Here is a 17,486-nt window from a genome sequence, read left to right as displayed (position 1 = left end):
CCCCTTAGCCAGGCTCTGATCCTTCTTTCAACAACAGCCTCCCTCAGTCGGGTTCACAGCAGCCTTCCTCAGTCGGGTTCACAACAGCCTTTCCTTCAAAATATCATCACCTGTAATATTCGAAAGTCTCAATGTCTTTTTAAACAATCATTCACTTTGGACATCCCTCGATCGGTTCACTCTTGTCAACACACTGTTCACGGGTGTATTATGATTCACCCCAATTCGCAGGTATCCCTCAGCCGGGTTCACATTTACCAGAGAAACAGATCACTTTGCTTTATCACAACGCAGGATTCACTTCCCTTAGCTTTCCTCTTGACAATGTGTCAAAAGCTTTCGATTGTACAAGGGGTTTGACCTAGCCCTTGTAGGACCACTGACACTTCACGCTGGCCTCTCCTAGGGCCTATTCGTATTTGTAGTTTCAACAAAGAGGACCAGCCAGAGTCCTTCGAATGAGCATTCCCAGTCTAGCTTTTGTGTTCCATGGAACTTAAAAAGAGAAGAGGGATTGGCCACCAGGGGCGCACGGATGAGCGACTTCTCTGTGTGAGCTCCGGCCCGTGTTCACTGAAAAGCGGGTAGAGCCCCCACTACAGGCCCCCCAGAGAAGTCGAAGGATTGCCGTGTGGGATGGGGTCTGGCAAGTGAGGAAACAAAATCCGGACGAAATCGGACCAGAAATCGTGAAGAAACCTGCATCCTTGAAGTTGCCACCCTGCTACGTAGTGACCACTGGCCTCACGTGAACCTCGACAAGTTCAGACGCAAACTGTATCTGACGACGCTTGGAATGAGGCATGGCCTACACAGAGGGAACCTCGAATAAAAGCTGCAACATTCTTTGGTGATCCCCACCCCCGTGGCACAGTGTGCGAAGTTGGCACTTACTGTGATCCTGCCCCGAGGTGTGTTGCGGCTCTACCGGAGCGGATCACAGCTCCGGAGGGAAGATACTAGTGGCCTCGGTTCTGTACATCGCTCTGATGCAGACCAGTGTCCCCACAGTCTGCTAGACGTCCAGAGCACGCAGACTCAGGGGAGCTGTACATTTACAATGGTAATCCCCCCGAAGTGTAAGGGAGAATGCATTCTCCACCATATTGTAACGGTCCACCCACTAACCCGCCCGCTGCTAGCTGGAGACGCGGGTCCTCTCCTTAAGAGCAAAATTCCACTGCGTATGAATGGACCCTGGCCGCACCGGGGTGTCTTTGAAGTTGGGAGCTGGGGATATACAAGTAAAGGACATATTGGGAGACTATGGTTCCAACACGATCCCATCCGCGGAGCGTGAATCACATCCAAGGGATCAGGCCTTCCCAGGACCTGTTCTCCCGGTGCAAGGTTGAACATTGGACATCCGCACATGAGCACTTGCGCAACACAGCTGTGTCTGCCTGGCTGAACCGGGACCCCACGACGCGATTTCCTGTACCACCTCATTAGTAACCCCCCCCAAATGTATCGAGGACAGCACGAGGGGCGGCGTAAAACATTCAGGGGTTGGCCATGAGTGGGGTGCAGGCTCGGTAACAAATTCTGAGAGACTGGAATCATTTTGAAGCTAGCCGGGCCGGGAGCAGTCCTGATCATGATAGTGCTATCGACGCCCAAAAGGCTGCACTGAGTCTAACTGTACTATAAGTGAATACAAAACTAAGGTCCCCCCGCAAGTGGTGTTTCATTACGGCGCGTGCTGAAGGAAACCCGCCCTGTGCTCTAACGTTGGCTTTTGTACTCACAGATAGGGGTCGTAGATAACAATACTGAGGCCCCGTAGATTAAGATGTGATGCTTCTTCCCCCGGGCGACGCAACAGTGCTCATTCCACCAGACTAAAAGACACTAGTGGTAAGCTGCTGCAGGAAGGTGGGAGATTGAAGCCCAAAGCCAGTGTATGGTCTCCATGAAAAACTATTAACACAGGAGATTGGTAGTAGAACTCCAGGAGAAGCTAGTAATTCCTCGCACTCTGGCAAGAAACCACTCTTAGCAGGAGCCATTGTCCTGAAGCCTACCCAGATCTGGGGATGGTCCCGCCTATGGGATAAAGTGGTAACCAAACGCTTCCGGCCTTCTCCTTAAAGGTGCCGCGACTTGGCCACAGAATTCTGCCCACAGATCAGAACCAGCACCCACGACCGAGAAGGCTGGACCCCGATCAATCAAGGGGCGTGTGCCCTCTTCTCCACCGGAGGAAGCTAGCTAGCCTCTCCAGACCTGCACAAGATCTTAGGTGAACACCAAGTTCCACCGGACGCACCCCCTTCGAAGAACCTGAACTACAAACATATGAACGTCAAGGAGAAGCTTGCATCATATAGTTTCTCTCCTTACGCTGTCCACGATGGCAACCTCAGGAGCGCAGACAGCCGCTATTAAAGCAGACTAAAGCAGACATTGCGGACCTACTGAGCGAGATAAAAAGTATGAGAGCCGACATAGGTGCAAAGGTGGATAAAATAACACAGAGGATAGACAAGATGGTAGAGAGAATAGAAGAGGTGGAGCACAACCAGACTTCTCTTGCCACGCTGGAAACACAAATGGATCAGAGACTTGCAGACATCGAGGCTAGAGAGGAGGAAACTCGAATGAAAATGGACGATTTAGAAAACCGGGAGAGGCGCAATAACATTCGTATTTTCAGTATCCCAGAGAGGGAAGGGGAAACTGAACAAGATCTAAAGAGAACCCTCCACGCTCTCATGAAAATACTCTTTGAGGACGACTCCATCGATGAACCAAAGCTAGATCACATACACAGAGCTGGTGGGACCGCAGTGGGCCTCAGAGGACAGTCCTGGCACGATTTCATAACTTCGCCGATAAAATCAGAGTTCTAGAAAAGGCCAAGCGAAGTGCAGACATTCATTTTGAAATGGCGAGGGTCTCGATTTTCCAAGACTTCTTGTCTCTCACATTGGCGATAAGAAGGAAGTGCATTCCACTCACCAAGTGGCTGAAGGATAAGGGAGTGCGATATAGATGGGGTTACCCCTTCTCTCTCACCTTTGAATGGGTGGGAAACACAATCAGATTGAGATCAAAAAATGACATCCGGAGCTGTACGGCCGACCTATTAGGTGGCCGGGAAGGTGAAACGAATCAAGGAGATAGAGGTGAAGATGACAGGCAATGGCGCATAAAAGGCCAGAGGAGGAGATGGATCCCAGGCTCCAGAAAATTCAGGAGGGTGAGCGCATCCCCGGATGCAGAGATATGACTCTCGAAGGAACAAAGGCAGGGGAAAGATATCTCTTGAGGATGTATTGGCAACGAGGCGGACATGGTTGCGATCATATGTCTTATCTTTGGTGGCCAAGGGGCGCTCAGGTATGAGCCAGAGTAAAACTGACATGAGGATGGAAAGTGATGATGTGAAGATTCAATTGAGGAATGGGGGTGGGGGGTTTGGAAGGGGGCTCAACAAGTTAAGTGTTGGTTTTGTGAAGAGACCGGAGTGATTCCTGCTCCCACTGGTGGTCCGACTCTGGCCAGAGGAACTCAATCAGGCTGCTTTGGACGCCGCTGGGTGGCCTGAGGGCGGGAGGGGAAAGTTTGTGAAGGGGGGGGAGATATACAGTGTTATGCAAATATGTGATAAGTGGTCTCTTTGCGCCGATATGGAGCTCAGATATGTTAAGGCTAATTAAGAACATGCAACAAGTCCCAGATAAGTGATGGCAGTAACGTCTAATAGGCCAGAGGAGGCTCTTGCTAGGGTCTGCACATATAACGTCAAAGGGCTCAACTCCCCTACAAAAAGGTCTTCAGTGCGCAGAGAATTTCGGAGTGCTCTTTCTGCAGGAGACCAAATATGCCTGTGGTGAAGAGCGAGGAGTGATACAGCCCAGAGTGGGGATGGAATACTGGGGGTCCGGCCCACTGAAGAAAGCGGGAGTAGGGGTACTGGTTAAGAAGGGGGACGGATTTCAAGGTTTCTAAAGTGGTATGCAGTAATAAAATCACAGCAAAAATGCTGTGGTTTGACCCGGTAAAGGTGTACCCCATTATACCATTTAAGGGGAGCGGGGGTTGCGGGGTGTCCCCCGCATCCTTTACATGGATTGCAGCGGCAAAACCACAGCCTTTTTGCCGCGATTTTCTGTGTAAACACCCATTTTTGCTGCAATTTTAACACATGGAACCTCTAAAGTATGGATGGATGTGGAAGGCAGATCTCTGATGAAAATTGAGAGAAGAGCTACAGCACTTAGATTGGGCTGCCCAGACTGGCACTGAGGGAAGGGTCAAGAAGATCGATCTGGCCAGGCAGAAGATAGACGAGCTTCGCCTCCTTGAGGAGGAGACGGTCACTCGGAAACTTCAACTCCTCAAGCAGAAATATTTTTTTTTTATTTTTATTTTTTATTTTTGTGTTTATCAAATTTCTTTGATTTTACAAAAGTGATTCTGAATCTGTGTAATGGAGAGAAGTCCTTCATTCTTTGTTTCTAAATACGGGTTGTTCTGCCGGTCTCGGCGTCCGTGTTATCGGTGTTGTCTGGCAGATTTTCGTTGGACATCTGTTTAGGTTCTTAACCGTTTTCTGAAAAGTTTTCTTCGTTGAGGCATCTTGTTCGAGCTGCGTCTATGATCTTTGCAGTTGCAATTGACCAAGTGTTTTTATTACCACTTATGAGTCGGGTCCACCAGACTTCCTCTTCTCTTAAGTCAAAAGGTTTTAGCAGCGGAAGTAGAAAGGCTTGTCTTAGGTCAGTTGTTTTTGTGCAGTGTGTTAAGAGGTGGCGTATTGTTTCAGTTCTTGAGGGGTCTTTACACAATCTGCAGGTACTCGCGTTGGACAGACCTCTCCTTGCTCTGATTTCATTAGTGGGCAAAAGGTTTAATCGTACTCTTAAGAAAAGTTGTCTTAGTCTTTTGTCTGGGAATCTTCTAACGAATAGTGGATAATCGTTTAGTTTTTTTGTGTGTTGTGGCAGGTGGATGAGGAGTTTGTTAGCGGCTGCTTTTTCTTGTGTGAGTATCCAATCTTCTAAGTTCATTTTCTTTTTGATTTTATTGGGGATGAGAAAAAGCTCTTCTTTAGAGATGCCAAATTCTGTTAGAATGTTTTCCTTTTGCGTCGCCCAGGCAGATAACGCTTTGCAGCTTCCTCTTTGAATTTCTTGGTTAATCAGTTTGTACTGGTTCGGGACGTCTGGCAAGATTATTTTCCTGTATAGCAGCATTTCGTTCGCGTCCACTGTCGCTTTCAGGGAAGATAGTCCTAATTCCCTTCGAATTGCAGCTATCGATGTTGATTTCGGAAATCGCATTACTTCCCGCCAGAAGTAGCCTTCTAGCTTGTCCCAGATTGATTTTGGAATTTTCAGGAAAGCTTCTCCTCCGTACGTTAGGGTTGGGACCACTTTACCCTTGAAAAACTTTATAATTGGGAGCAGTGAGAAGCGCCCAAATTTCCTGTCCATCGCTCGGCCCTGGGCTGTGAGTTTTCTAGTCTTTTCCCAAAGGTTATGCTGCATTCTTGCTTCAATACCTGAGCTATTGATTAGTACTCTGAGGTATTTAAACTCTTTGACCACTTCGATTTTGGTTTTCCCCATTGACCAGTGGAATTTTCTTTTCCTAATTGATGATTTCTCGAAGATCAGGATTTTTGTTTTGTCCTTGTTTATTTCAAGGTTGTTTTCTGAGATGTAGTTAGCTAAATTGTTGAGTTGGCGTTGTAGGCCAACAGGAGTTTGATCTAGGAGAATAATGTCATCTGCGTAAAGGAGTCTAGGGGTCGGAGTATCACCCAGTATTGGAGGGAACGTTCTGAGATCTTTTCCAGAATCTTTATAGTCCCCCAAGAAGGCCGTGAAGAGAGCTGGAGCCAGGGGGCAGCCTTGCTTTACACCTCTGCTGATCACAATTTCTTTTGATAGAGTTCCGGCTTGGTTTAATTTCACCGTCATTGATGTGTCTCTATGCAATGCCTTTATGGGCTCTAGTATTTGGGGAGGACACTTCCATTGTTCTAGTTTTGCCCATAGCTTGTTGCGATCAATTTTATCGAAGGCCTGTGTTAGATCCACAAATGCTACAAAGACCTTACGTTGCTGTGCTCGAATTTTGTTCTTTATGATGTTAAGAATCATGATGTTTACTTGTTTTCCGATGTTCTTTGTGAAGCCTGCTTGCAGAGGATCCCAGCTAGGAGAAGTGGAGGCCCACCTTTGGGAGCTTCTCAACAGCAGTGAGCCGAAGATTTTCCCGATGGTGTCTAGTAATGCGATTGGGCGGTAGTTGGTAGGGTTGGTTCGGTCGCCCTTTTTGAAAATCGGGACCACCGTGGCCCTTGTCCAAGACCGTGGTATCGTTTTCGAAGTTGTTATTGTTTCGAATACCAGGCTTATGAACTCAGCCCATTCCTTTGGATTGTTTTTCAGGTCGACGTTTGTTATTCCGTCGGGTCCAGGTGCGCGGCTTGACTTTAATTTCTTGATTGCGTCCTCTATGTCTTCATTGTCGGAGATATCTTTCCAAATTAAGTTTCTTTTGGGGATGTTTGATGTTTGTGGGCTGTCAGGACTTTGAAATAGGGTGAAGAAATGAGTCGTCCATCTTTCTTCGCTTACTGCGTTGACTAGCTTGTTTGCCTGCTTGTTGTCCGAGTTTTTTATGAGTGACCAAAAGTCTCTAGAATTTCGCCCCATTACCTTTTTGAGCATTTCTTCTGAGTCTTGTTGGTATAGTATTATGCAGTGGGATTTTAGCCAAGCTTTGTATTTTGCTGTTTCTTCTCTTAGTTTTTTTTCCATGTCTATCGATCTTAGTTTTTTTACAGCACGTTTTAGCTTTCTCAGTTCTCGGCGCCTGAGTACCAGTTGTTTATCGTACTGTTGATGACCTTGGGGCTTGTCCTTTGCCTGAACCCTTGTGTTTTTTTTCTTGTATTGGATTAACAAGGGTTGATAGTCTGGTTCCATTGTACGCCTGTCAGCCGTGTTGTGGAGTTTCAGCTTGTAATTTTGTACCAGATCTTTTATCCTTTCGGCGTTAAGTCTGAGGCGATTTCCTTGAGTTGTTACTTCTACTTCTTCCGGCATTTGGGATTTGGCCGGACATTGTGTGTTCCATGTTATTTGGAGTATGTTATGATCGCTTTCCTCTGTGCGTATCACCTCAAATCCGGTTATCAGTTCGAAAATGCCTTCTGAGGCGAATATGTAGTCTATTGTTCCAGCTTGAGATGCTCTTTCCCAGGTTGGAATTTGGGGTTTTGTTTGTGCCACCAATGACGTGTTATGTAAGTTTCTGGAGTCCATTAGTTTTTGCCATTTTTTTCCTCTCGAGTCTCCTCTTGTCTCGCTGTTCAGTAGTGTAGTACGAGAGGTCTTATTAGGACATTTTGCGTTGAGGTCTCCGCAAATAATTAATTCAGTGTTTGCTGAATTTATCTGAATCTCGTCTATTTCTGTTTCGAGTAAGCGGAGAAAGACGTTGTCTGAGATTTTTTCTGGGTTCCAGTACGTTGTTATTATAACAATTGGGGTTTCCCAGCTTGTGTTCGTGGAAGTGTTTACTCTAGTCCATTTTACCTTGGCTGATAAGTGGTATTGTGAGGAGGATAACTCTTTGTCTATTGCCAAACCGTTGCCTGTGCGAACTGCGATCAAGAGGCCAGCTGAAGGATGGCCTGTTTTTCGTCTTAAGGCATTTCAGGAGACTAATTCGTAACCGTCTAAGGCCGGTGGCGTTGTGAGCCAGGTTTCTTGCAATGCTAGGATATTGAACTCTCCTAGGTTTGTTTCTCCTGTTCTCATCAGGTGTTTGAAACCGCGTGTGTTCCACGAAGCCATTTTCAGAGCTGTTGTCGTCGAGAGCAGGTCATTTGTTGTTCCTGCGAGTTTATCTTCTTCTGCTCTCGTTGATCGTTGCTATTTTATGGGGTTATTTGAGGTTGTTTTGGGGAACCAGGACCATAGCTGTTTTATCGGTCCTAAAGAGAGTCTGGTTGTCTTTATCTGTTCTTTGTCTTTAGGGTTGTTACTCAAAGTAGGAAGCTTTTCTTCTGTTGTTTCGTTACCAACATAGTTGATTGTTTTTCTATGTTCTTTCTCTTTTAATGAATCTGTTGCTTCTTTTGAGTCTTCTCGTCTGGCATTTAGCGTCGGATCGTGTGTCTTTTCCTGATTAATTCCAGTAGTGTAGTTACCCCTTCTTTTTTGTCCGGAGCAAGGCGATGTGGGGTGGTCTGGGCTGGTCCGTGTCAACTGGTTGGCGGTTTGATGGTCAACCCGATGTTCCGTCAGCAGGTAGCCTCTTTGTCGTAAGTCCGTGTCAGTTTCTTTGGACTGGTAGAGTCTAGCGTTCTTTGTTATGTGTATGTATGCTTTAGCTTTTCGGGCTTTGTGGTATGGTTCTACTAGTGGAATGTCTTCTGATGTCAGGTGTCTCAAGGACTTGATGTTTTTGAAGATTTTCATTATAGTTCCTCTGTTTAGAATTACTGCTTCGGTATTATGATCTGTTTGTTCTATTTTAAGAATTGTTGTCTGACGATTTTCTTCATTTTTTTCCTTTTGCGCTCGAGAGGTCCACACATACCTGGACTTATTCCGAGCAACCTTTTTTCCTGAGCCGAGTCGGCTTGTATGTCTTCGCCGTGGAGTTCTTTCCTTTGACCTCCTGGTTCTGTTTCTTTCAAGATTTTTGCTATCTCTGTGTTTGGTGAAGTGACTTTCCTCAGTATTAGGGCGCTGACTTTTTTGAAGGTCTAACTCAATTGGATTTGGTCGGAAGACTAGATTTGGTCCTTTCAGGTATCTCAAATTCGTTCTGGGGGTAGGTCGCTGTGGTGTTAAGCTGTTACGTCTTCTTTTTGTTTGTTGCACTGGTTTGGGTGGAGTTGAGTCAATGCTGATTGTTGATGGCTCTTTGTCATCATGATCTGGTGACGAGTATGTCGTCAAGTTCATTAGGTTTGTGTCCATTAGGAAATCTTCTGCTGTTCTTGGTGATTTTTGAATGAGTTGTGATCCTTGTTGGTTAATCAGGGGTGCTTTTGGTTGCTTGCTGGTAGCAATTATTTGTTCAGTGAATGGTTTTTTTTTTTATCTCCCCTGATCGGGGTTGGAGTCTTTAATTGGGGACTTAATTGCTGCTGATTTATTCTTTTTTGGAATTTGCAGTACTGGGCCTGGTGTGATTTGGAGTTTCTCCGGTGACAAGATCTTCGTGTGTGTATCTTTCCTTTTGGTGGCTAGAGTTTTCGTTGTTTTGGGCTCTTCTGGAAGTCTACTGCGAAAGCTGAAGATCTGGGGGCATGATGGTTGTTCTGCTGTCGAGTAGTATTTCCGCTCTTCTTGTTCCGCTCTCACGGTAGGGTCTCTCATTTTTACTTCTGGTTCCTTAGCCGTGATGAAGCCTTCTAGGAAGGTTAGTTTTGTGTGCATGAGAGCTATTAAGGTTGTGTTGTCTTTCATCGTGTCGTTGAGGGACTCGTAAAGTTTTCCGAAAGGAGCAAGAGCTATGGTTATTGCAGACATTATTCTCATCATGTCGGGTTTACTCGATGAAGGTTCGAATATTCGTGGGGGACTCTTTATTCCTGATCTGGCCGGCGATGTGTGAGGCCGCTCTGCTCTAGGTCTTTCCTGGGTCCGGCTGTGTGGTGAGTAACTTCCTCTTTGGTCCCTTGTTAGGGTGCTTGTACGCAAAGGTCGAGGCGTTAGCGTAATTTCCCAGTCTGCTCCGGCTGGTGGATCTAATGAGGAGTGTCTTTGTTCTATAATGTTGAGTGCTGCTATTTGCGATGTTTTTGGTTCCGGCCACTTATTTTGGGGTTCTGACAGCGTGTTTTGGGAGTCGCTGTTTGTTACTTTTTCAGGGTTGAGTCCATTGGATTGACTGGGTGCTTCTTCATACGGGTGTGGCATAGTTTCCTTTTGAGGTGGTTTGTCATTTGACTCCTGTAGGCGTTCGCCTGTGGAAGCCACGTTTGAAGATTGTTTCTCCATCTGGTTTCCAGTTGTAGATGTTTGGTCCGGTGTTGTGCTGTTTGATTTTAAACTGGGTTGACCTCCTTCCTTAGTGGGGTCAGTCGTTTTGCCCTCTGAGTTTTGAGCCTTAGAGGTTATTTTACGGGCTTTTGTGGCTGGGACTGGGTCGGTAAGAGCCTCCAGTATTTCGTCGTCAGTTAATTCGTTGAGAATTTCGTGTTTTCGTTTCCCCTAGTCTGGAGAAGAAGTCCTTCAAAGAGTTACAAAAGGTGGTTTTTATTAGGATTTCGTTTAATGGATCCTGTTTTCCTTTTTTCGTTTTTGGCTGGTTGCGGCTTTTGTTCGTTTTCCTTTTTGACTGGCTGCCCGTTGTTTGTGTAGATTTCTGTGATTTCTGTGCAGCTTGGTTCATGCCTTTTTTTGGCTTGTTTACTTTTGTAGCAGGCACTTGATCTGTTTTGGGTATGGCTTTTTTTCCTGGAGCGAGCTCTTCCCAAACACTGTTTGGAGGAGTTCCGTCGATCGCCTCAGGGGGCGCTCTTCCAGGAAGCGGGGGCGTGGGAGCGGCGGACCAGGGGAGCAAGCTGCAGTTCTCCCGATCGTCTGCTCCTGCGGCTTCCTCCACGCCCTCCGATACATGAATCATGGCCACGGCCGTGTTGCTGGCTGGTGTCTGTGCAGGAGCTGGGGCCTCCGACACATCGGACGGACACGTTTGCACACCTCCTTCGCTGGAGCAGCTGGGTGCCGGTAAGGATTTCTGGTTTCCTGTCTCGCTCCTGTCGGTGATGTGAGCGGACTTATCCGAGGTTACTCCGCCGGCCGGAGCGGATACCTTCGCGGCCTGTCCCCCGACATGCCACGGCGGGCTGCTCTCGGCGGGAGGGGGGGTCATAAGAAATCAGATCTTCGTTCGGCTCCGTCTTTGTTTGTTTTTGGCTTAGCGGCCACGATGTCAGGGTGAGTTGTGATGACATGCAAGCCTCGGGCGCTGGCGGCAGCTGAATGTTTTGGGAGTCCTTGGTCAATGATATTGGTTTTTTTGGTACAGTTTGTAAAAGAATGCATTTTGTACGTCCACTGGGGGTCCCACTTGGGTGGGTTGAGTTTAGAGAAGATGTTTTGTTGATAGAGTTTACAATTGCGAACGTGCTTTTTGTCCGGGTTTTGTCACTGGTTGGATCGTTGATTGTGAGGTTAATGGAGCAGGGCCCGCGCTCCTCAAATATCTTTTTTCTGTTTCTTCAACCTCTGCTGTTAGGTCCCCTGGCCTAATTTGCGAGGGGTGTACAGGTTCCAAGTTCATTTCTTGCAGCCTAGCAGCCTTTCAGTCCTGACAAGGGCTGCAAAGACTGCTTAATTCGAACTCCGCCTATATTCTATGTTGGGGTTAGTTGTATGCCTGTCTTGCAAGACCTGCAAGCCAGCAAACAGCCAAACATTCAGCTGTAGTAACGCTCGCCCTTTTCGCGCTCGGGCTTCTCGCCGCAAGGGCGACTGGGAGCTCCTTTTCTGCTCCACTTCCTGGTGTGGGCGTGGCCTCGCAGGGGGCGTGGCCTCGCTTCTTCCTGCTTTCCTTACGGCTCTCGGCGTGCCGCAGAGGAAAAGCGGGGGCTTCAAAAGTCAAGCTGTGCTCCTGCAGCAGCTTCCAAACGCAAACGCCAAACAGTCAGCTGTAGTAACGCTCGCCCTTTTCGCGCTCGGGCTTCTCCGGGCAGAAATATTATGAGAAAGGCGATAAGGCGATGTGCTATTGGCAGCCAGGCTACGTGGACAAAGGGAGGAAAGATGGGTGGCATCTATAGACGAAGGGGAGGAAGATCCCCAGGACCCACAGGGTGGACATATCCCAGAGGCCTTTGCGAGATTTTACCAACACCTTTATGAATCTGAAATGGTACAGGATAGGACAGAAATAGATAATTACCTAGCTAGAGTGAAGATGCCTGCACTTTCAGATGAGGAGGCGGATGTGATGGACACCCCCATCATTGCGGAGAAGGTTGAAAGTGCTGTGAAGAGGTTACTGCTAGGGAAGGCCCCCGTAAATGACGGGTACATGGTGGGCTTCTATAAAACTTCCCTATCCCCTCTCCTTCCCTTTTTAGTTGAGCTGTTTAATGATATTTTGGAGTCAGGGGTAGCGCGAGACTCCTTCTTGGAGGCATTGATCTCCGTCATACCTAAAGAAGGAAGAGATGCCAAATGCTGTGGTTCGTACCGCCCGATATCCTTACTCAACATAGACACCAAGATATGTACCAGAATTTTGGCAGCTTGGTTGGTAATACATATGCCTCGGCTCATACAACCAGACCAGGTGGGATTCATCTTGGGGAGACAGGGATCAGACCCCATGCGCAAGACTTTGCATCCGATACATGAATCCAAAATGATGGCAGGTGAACCGGTACTTCTGTCGGTTGATGCAGAGAAGGCATTCGACAGGGTTGAGTGGGGATTCCTGGAGGCAGTCTTGGCCAAGTTAGGATTCGGGGAGAGATTCAGGAGAGGAGTCAATTTACACGTCCCCAAGGACTTGGTGTTGGTGAACTCTGAATACTCTAGATGGTTCACCCTGGTTAGAGGGAAAAGACAAGGCTGACCACTCTCTGCAATATTGTTTGCCTTGTCGCTTGAACCTCTGGCACAGGAAATCAGGGCTGATCCAGTGGTCGAAGGGATCTCAGTACAAGGGAACAAATTTAAAGTAGCATTATACGATGATGACCTACTCCTACATATTACAAATCCACTAACATCTATCCCTCCCTCTACCCCCAGAGTAATACGATTGATAGAAAGCTATGGGCTTCTCTCCGGCTTCAAAATTAATAAGAGCAAGTCCATCCTGTTCCCTTTACATGAACCCACACAAAGGGACAGGGAGAGCTATGCCGTCCTGGGCCTAACTATTGGGGATGCCACTCTGTTTTTTGGGGATAAATCTAGTAAGACCGCTAGAAACCTTATATAAAGTTAATGTCATGATCTCTGCTTCCAAAAGGTCAGGGTTTTCCCAACTCCCTTGGAAGCAGATCCATAACCCAGGTTCCGAGTGCCAACCAGTCCCAATTGGGACCTTTTGGACCCAGTCCTGGCGCCAGTGGCACCAGGCTCATAAATATGCCCAGTCCCAGCGCTGGAAGCGCCGGGCTCATAATGCTTGGGTGGACTTACCTGCAGCAGACCATGCTGCTTACTTGCCTGCCAGTTGAGCCTCTGATCCTCTTCTGTTGGGAACTACTTTTCCTGTTGGGTGGGGCAGGAGCCACTCCCTAGATTCAGAACACTGGAACTCTTCTGGAAAGCAGGAACTCTTTTCTTACCTAGGCGTGGCTGTGGAAGGAGATACCTAAGCACTACAGGAGGCTATTTAAACCACACCCGATGGATGAATCTTGCTTTGCGTTATTCTGCATCCTCTGCAGCAGAACGTTCATCGTGTCTTCTGCATCTGATCCTGGGCCTAAGGAAAAAGGCTTACCATCCTGAATCCAGTCTTCAGCAACACCTATAAAGACAAGAAAGAACAGGTTAGCATTACGGTCTTCAGTGACAGCTCTTCACTTACCTGATCCATCGGCTGTCACCAACGCCTCGCGCTGCATTCCGGCATCTGAAAGACAAAGGCTTACCTACTCTTCGTGCGCTCCGGAGGTCTTCACACTGCATTCCGGCATCTGAAAGACAAAAGCTTACCAACTCTTCGCACGCTCCGGAGGCCTTCGGCGCTGCATCCCGCATCTGAAAGACAAAACAAGCTGCGTTTAAAGACATTGGGGAACTTTAATACTCACGTGCCATTACTCCTTTCCACATCTAACCCAGTGGGTATTCCGGCACCCTGCAGCCGCTCCGAACTTGTACCTGCAAAATAAAAAGACAGTTAGAGCGCATCGTGAAGCAGGCAACAAGCGCTTACTTACGTGCTTCCAGGCGCTTCTATTCATCACACGGGCTCCATCTTCAACTCACTTCAGCCCGTCATCCGCCATCGCCGGAACCCTGCAAAACAAGAAACATCATTACTAAAGACTTTAAAGACATTAGAATTACTCGAAACTTACCGTTCGTGCAGTAAACGACGGACAGCAGTCCTCTGAAGTCAAGAGGCCTGCTCCCCTTATCCAGTGAAGAAACTGGTTACAGCACCCTGCCCCGAGGCAGATGGAGAGCACGGCGTTCACTTACCTAAGGTGAGAGCGTTAACCTTTGGGGGTCTACAGGAGAAGAGAAAGGGAAGAAGAGAGAGACATTCAATAACCCAGTTCCTTAATCCCATATTTCCTATCTGCAGACATCTTACCCTTCAAGTCAGACATACAGTGCACAGAGGTCCAGCCCAAAGAGCCAGCCGTGTGTTACACATCACCTTTGCAGATACGGTATACGCCCAGTCAAGACCGGCGCCTCTACGGGAATCAGGTGAGCGTTACAGTTAACTTCCCCCACCTGCTTGAAAAGGTCCAGTCTGACCTAACTAAATGGCAGAAGCACAGTCTCATGGATGGGGAGGGTGAATGCGATTAAGATGGTCTGTCTCCCACAATTTTTATACCCGTTTCAGATGCTCCCAATCAAAATGCCGGGATCATTCTTTGGGGAAGTGAAGAGGGCGGTGCAGAGATTTCTGTGGCAGGGGTAAAAAACCAAGGATTGCATATGAGGTATTGACACTGCCCCAAGAAAAGGGAGGGGCAGGTTTGCCAGACCTCTAAAAGTATTATATGGCGGCACAACTAAGGGTATTGATACCACATTTGAGGAATCAAACACACTTACAATGTTTACAACTTGACAATCTCTGCTTCGCCCCGGCCACCCTATCGGAATGGCTGTGGGTCCTGAAAGACAAATTGACGTGAAAGATACGGCAGCACCCAATTATGGGCACTATCTGGAAAATTTGTAGAGAGAGCCAGGACATGCAAGGCATTACAACGTAGCCATCCCCCTTGAGCCACATCTGGGCACCGGGAATTAGGTAAGAAATTCCAGATCATGGGAGAGTGCAGGAATGGTTTGAGGCGGGACTGGAGACGGTTGGACAACTTTGGAAGGGAGGTAAATTTATCATGATCACCAACCTCAAAAGCGCGTTAGGCATAATGAAGTTGTCAGTTTTCCACTTCCTCCAACTTAAGGGTATACTACTGAGAGAACCATGGAAGAAGAAAATAAAAAAAAGAACTCACACCCTTTGAAGTACTGCTTGATACTCTCACTGACACCAGAGGAGCGATCTCAGTTATTTATAGAACTTTGATAGGGGCTGGAAAGAGGTCAACGGTCAAACTCAGGGAGAGATCGGAGGTGGATATGAATATGGAAATTGGCCCCGACCTATGGTCTAGGATGTGCAGGGGTACCTCTAGGGTATCAATTGCATCCCAGTATAAGTTGCATGCTACAAAACTCCTCCATAGATGGCAATGTTACTCCCAAAAGTTTGAGGATATTTCAGACTGAGTCCCTTATGTTGGTGCCAATGTGGTCAAAGCGCAAATTATTGGCATATGTGGTGGGGGTGCCCCAAGGTGAGAATGTTCTGGGATGAAGTTCTAGGCTGGATCAAGGACATAGAAGGGATCCAGCGCGAGCAGACAGCCCTCCTAGTGCTGTTTGGGTTGGAGAGGGTGTCTGGTCTGATCGCCCCCGGCTATTAGCTGCCCGAGCGTGTATAGTCATAAAGTGGAAAGCAGTTGGGGCCCAAGCAGGAAAGAGTTGGAAAATGTTGCAATGAGCATTTGTGTGATGGAAAGGATCACTGCGGGACTCCATGGAAAATCCACACAACACGAGACACTGTGGAAAGACTTCATTGATAAGTATGTTGCCAGCCCCTAAACTAGAATGGGGAGAAGTAATCCAACAGGGAGATAGGGCAACATTTTGAAGCAAGGGAATGTGGGCAAAACATGGTAAGAAGCCAAGCGCAGCTGGCGAATGTGAGATAGTACTCTGGAGAGAACCTTTGGATTTCCTTTGTTCACTGAGGCATTCACATACAGCAGAGATACATATCTGAATATACAAGCTATTTTAAAGGATAGAGACTATGAGAAATTTACTTTAGCAAACACTTTAGGGGAGGGTGAAGGGAGGAAGGCGGGACATTTGTTCCAATGTGTGGTTTAAATGCTCCGGGAGTGAAATTATAATGATTGTCTTTCTTTCTGTTTGACAAATGTTTGGATAATGATACTGGTATGATGTTTGACATGTTTCTGTCTAAAACTTAATAAAAGCAAATTTAAAAATAAATAAAACAAAGAACAGAGGGATTAACAACATAATCAGTTCCTTCCGGAGGTACCGCAAGCAAGGCAACCACTGTGTAGACGCAAGAGGTGGACCTGCAGCTACTGACCGGGACACAGCGTAATGAGAGACGGCGTCCCTATCTGTTTTGCATGAGGACCGAGTACCAGAGGCGAGGCCAGAAGAGGCTGAGGCTCCTGACGCAAAAGAGCACAGAGGAAGACAGTCCAGCAGATACGTGCAGCAGGGCTCCCAAGAAATGCTGGGGAGCCACGTTCAGCAATACACCAACAGGAGACAGCACAGAATAACCATTGGAAGATGCGACTAGGCCAGAGACAGATGTGAGAAACCAGAAGCCTTTACAGAAGGTATGGAGCTCATTATGGGCATGTGCACTTTTAGCTTGGTGTGTGTGACCATGTTGGGTGGGTGGTGTTCTTTGTTTTTCTTGTGACAAAATATAACTGCCAATAGCTAGTATAGAGTTGTTCAGGTGGCTGGTGACGACCAGCAAATATAAAATGTTAGGATGTTTTTGTTACACTTTTACTGTGATATGTTAATGTCCTGCTTGTGGCTATAAAATGTCGAGCCCTCAAAGGCAGGTAGAAGTTGGCGTGTTCTGTTCATCTTCCCAGCCATGATGTATGAATACATTGTGTTTTTTCCTGCATGTAGTGCACTCCTTTGAGTGTTTGTGGACCGTTTTTTCCCTACTTTTGGACCAGAGTTGGGAGCGCCCCTAGCTCTACAGTACGAGTCCTCCCTGACTGGCTCACACACTTCGTATATTCTTGCCATTCACAGGGACAAGTACAAGGACTCCATGAGTGATTTTCACTTTTCTTATAATCTTGCCATTCACTCGGATGATTAAGACTACTACAAACTTTATACTTTTTTTTTCCATCACACACATTATGTCCCATTTATCTTTCATACCCCTTGCCACGGGTCTCCCGCTCTCCCCTTTACCTTTGGTCTAATGGGGCTGGGTCGGCGTTCTTCCTCGATTTTGTTCCGTTTTCAATCAAGACAGCTTTTCGGTTTTCTTCTGTTCTCTCGTTTGACACGATTCAGTGCCTGTGGGTGGCATCAGCAAAGAAAGGGGTCTTCACTCTCTCCCCTTCTGGACCAGCACCTTTCGCACACTGCTCCCTTCTGGGACTCTCTTTGGGTTGACAGACCTGTCCCGGTCCATCTTTGGCATGCTTCACTTCAGGCACGTCAGGTTTGGAGCTCCTTTCAGTCCCATACGAA

The 17,486-nt window shown here is 47.3% G+C and overlaps 1 protein-coding gene across 1 annotated transcript in view; it reads right to left on the bottom strand.

Moving 5' to 3' along the window:
* The window catches only part of IQCD (IQ motif containing D), a 486,987-nt gene that overhangs the window by 361,000 nt on the left and 108,501 nt on the right, over window positions 1-17,486 (bottom strand). The window lies entirely within an intron of this gene.

This window comes from Ambystoma mexicanum, chromosome 10 (assembly GCF_040938575.1).
Source record: "Ambystoma mexicanum isolate Mex_15411 chromosome 10, UKY_AmexF1_1, whole genome shotgun sequence".
Lineage (NCBI taxonomy): Eukaryota > Metazoa > Chordata > Amphibia > Caudata > Ambystomatidae > Ambystoma > Ambystoma mexicanum.
This window is presented reverse-complemented; position numbering and strand designations above follow the sequence as displayed.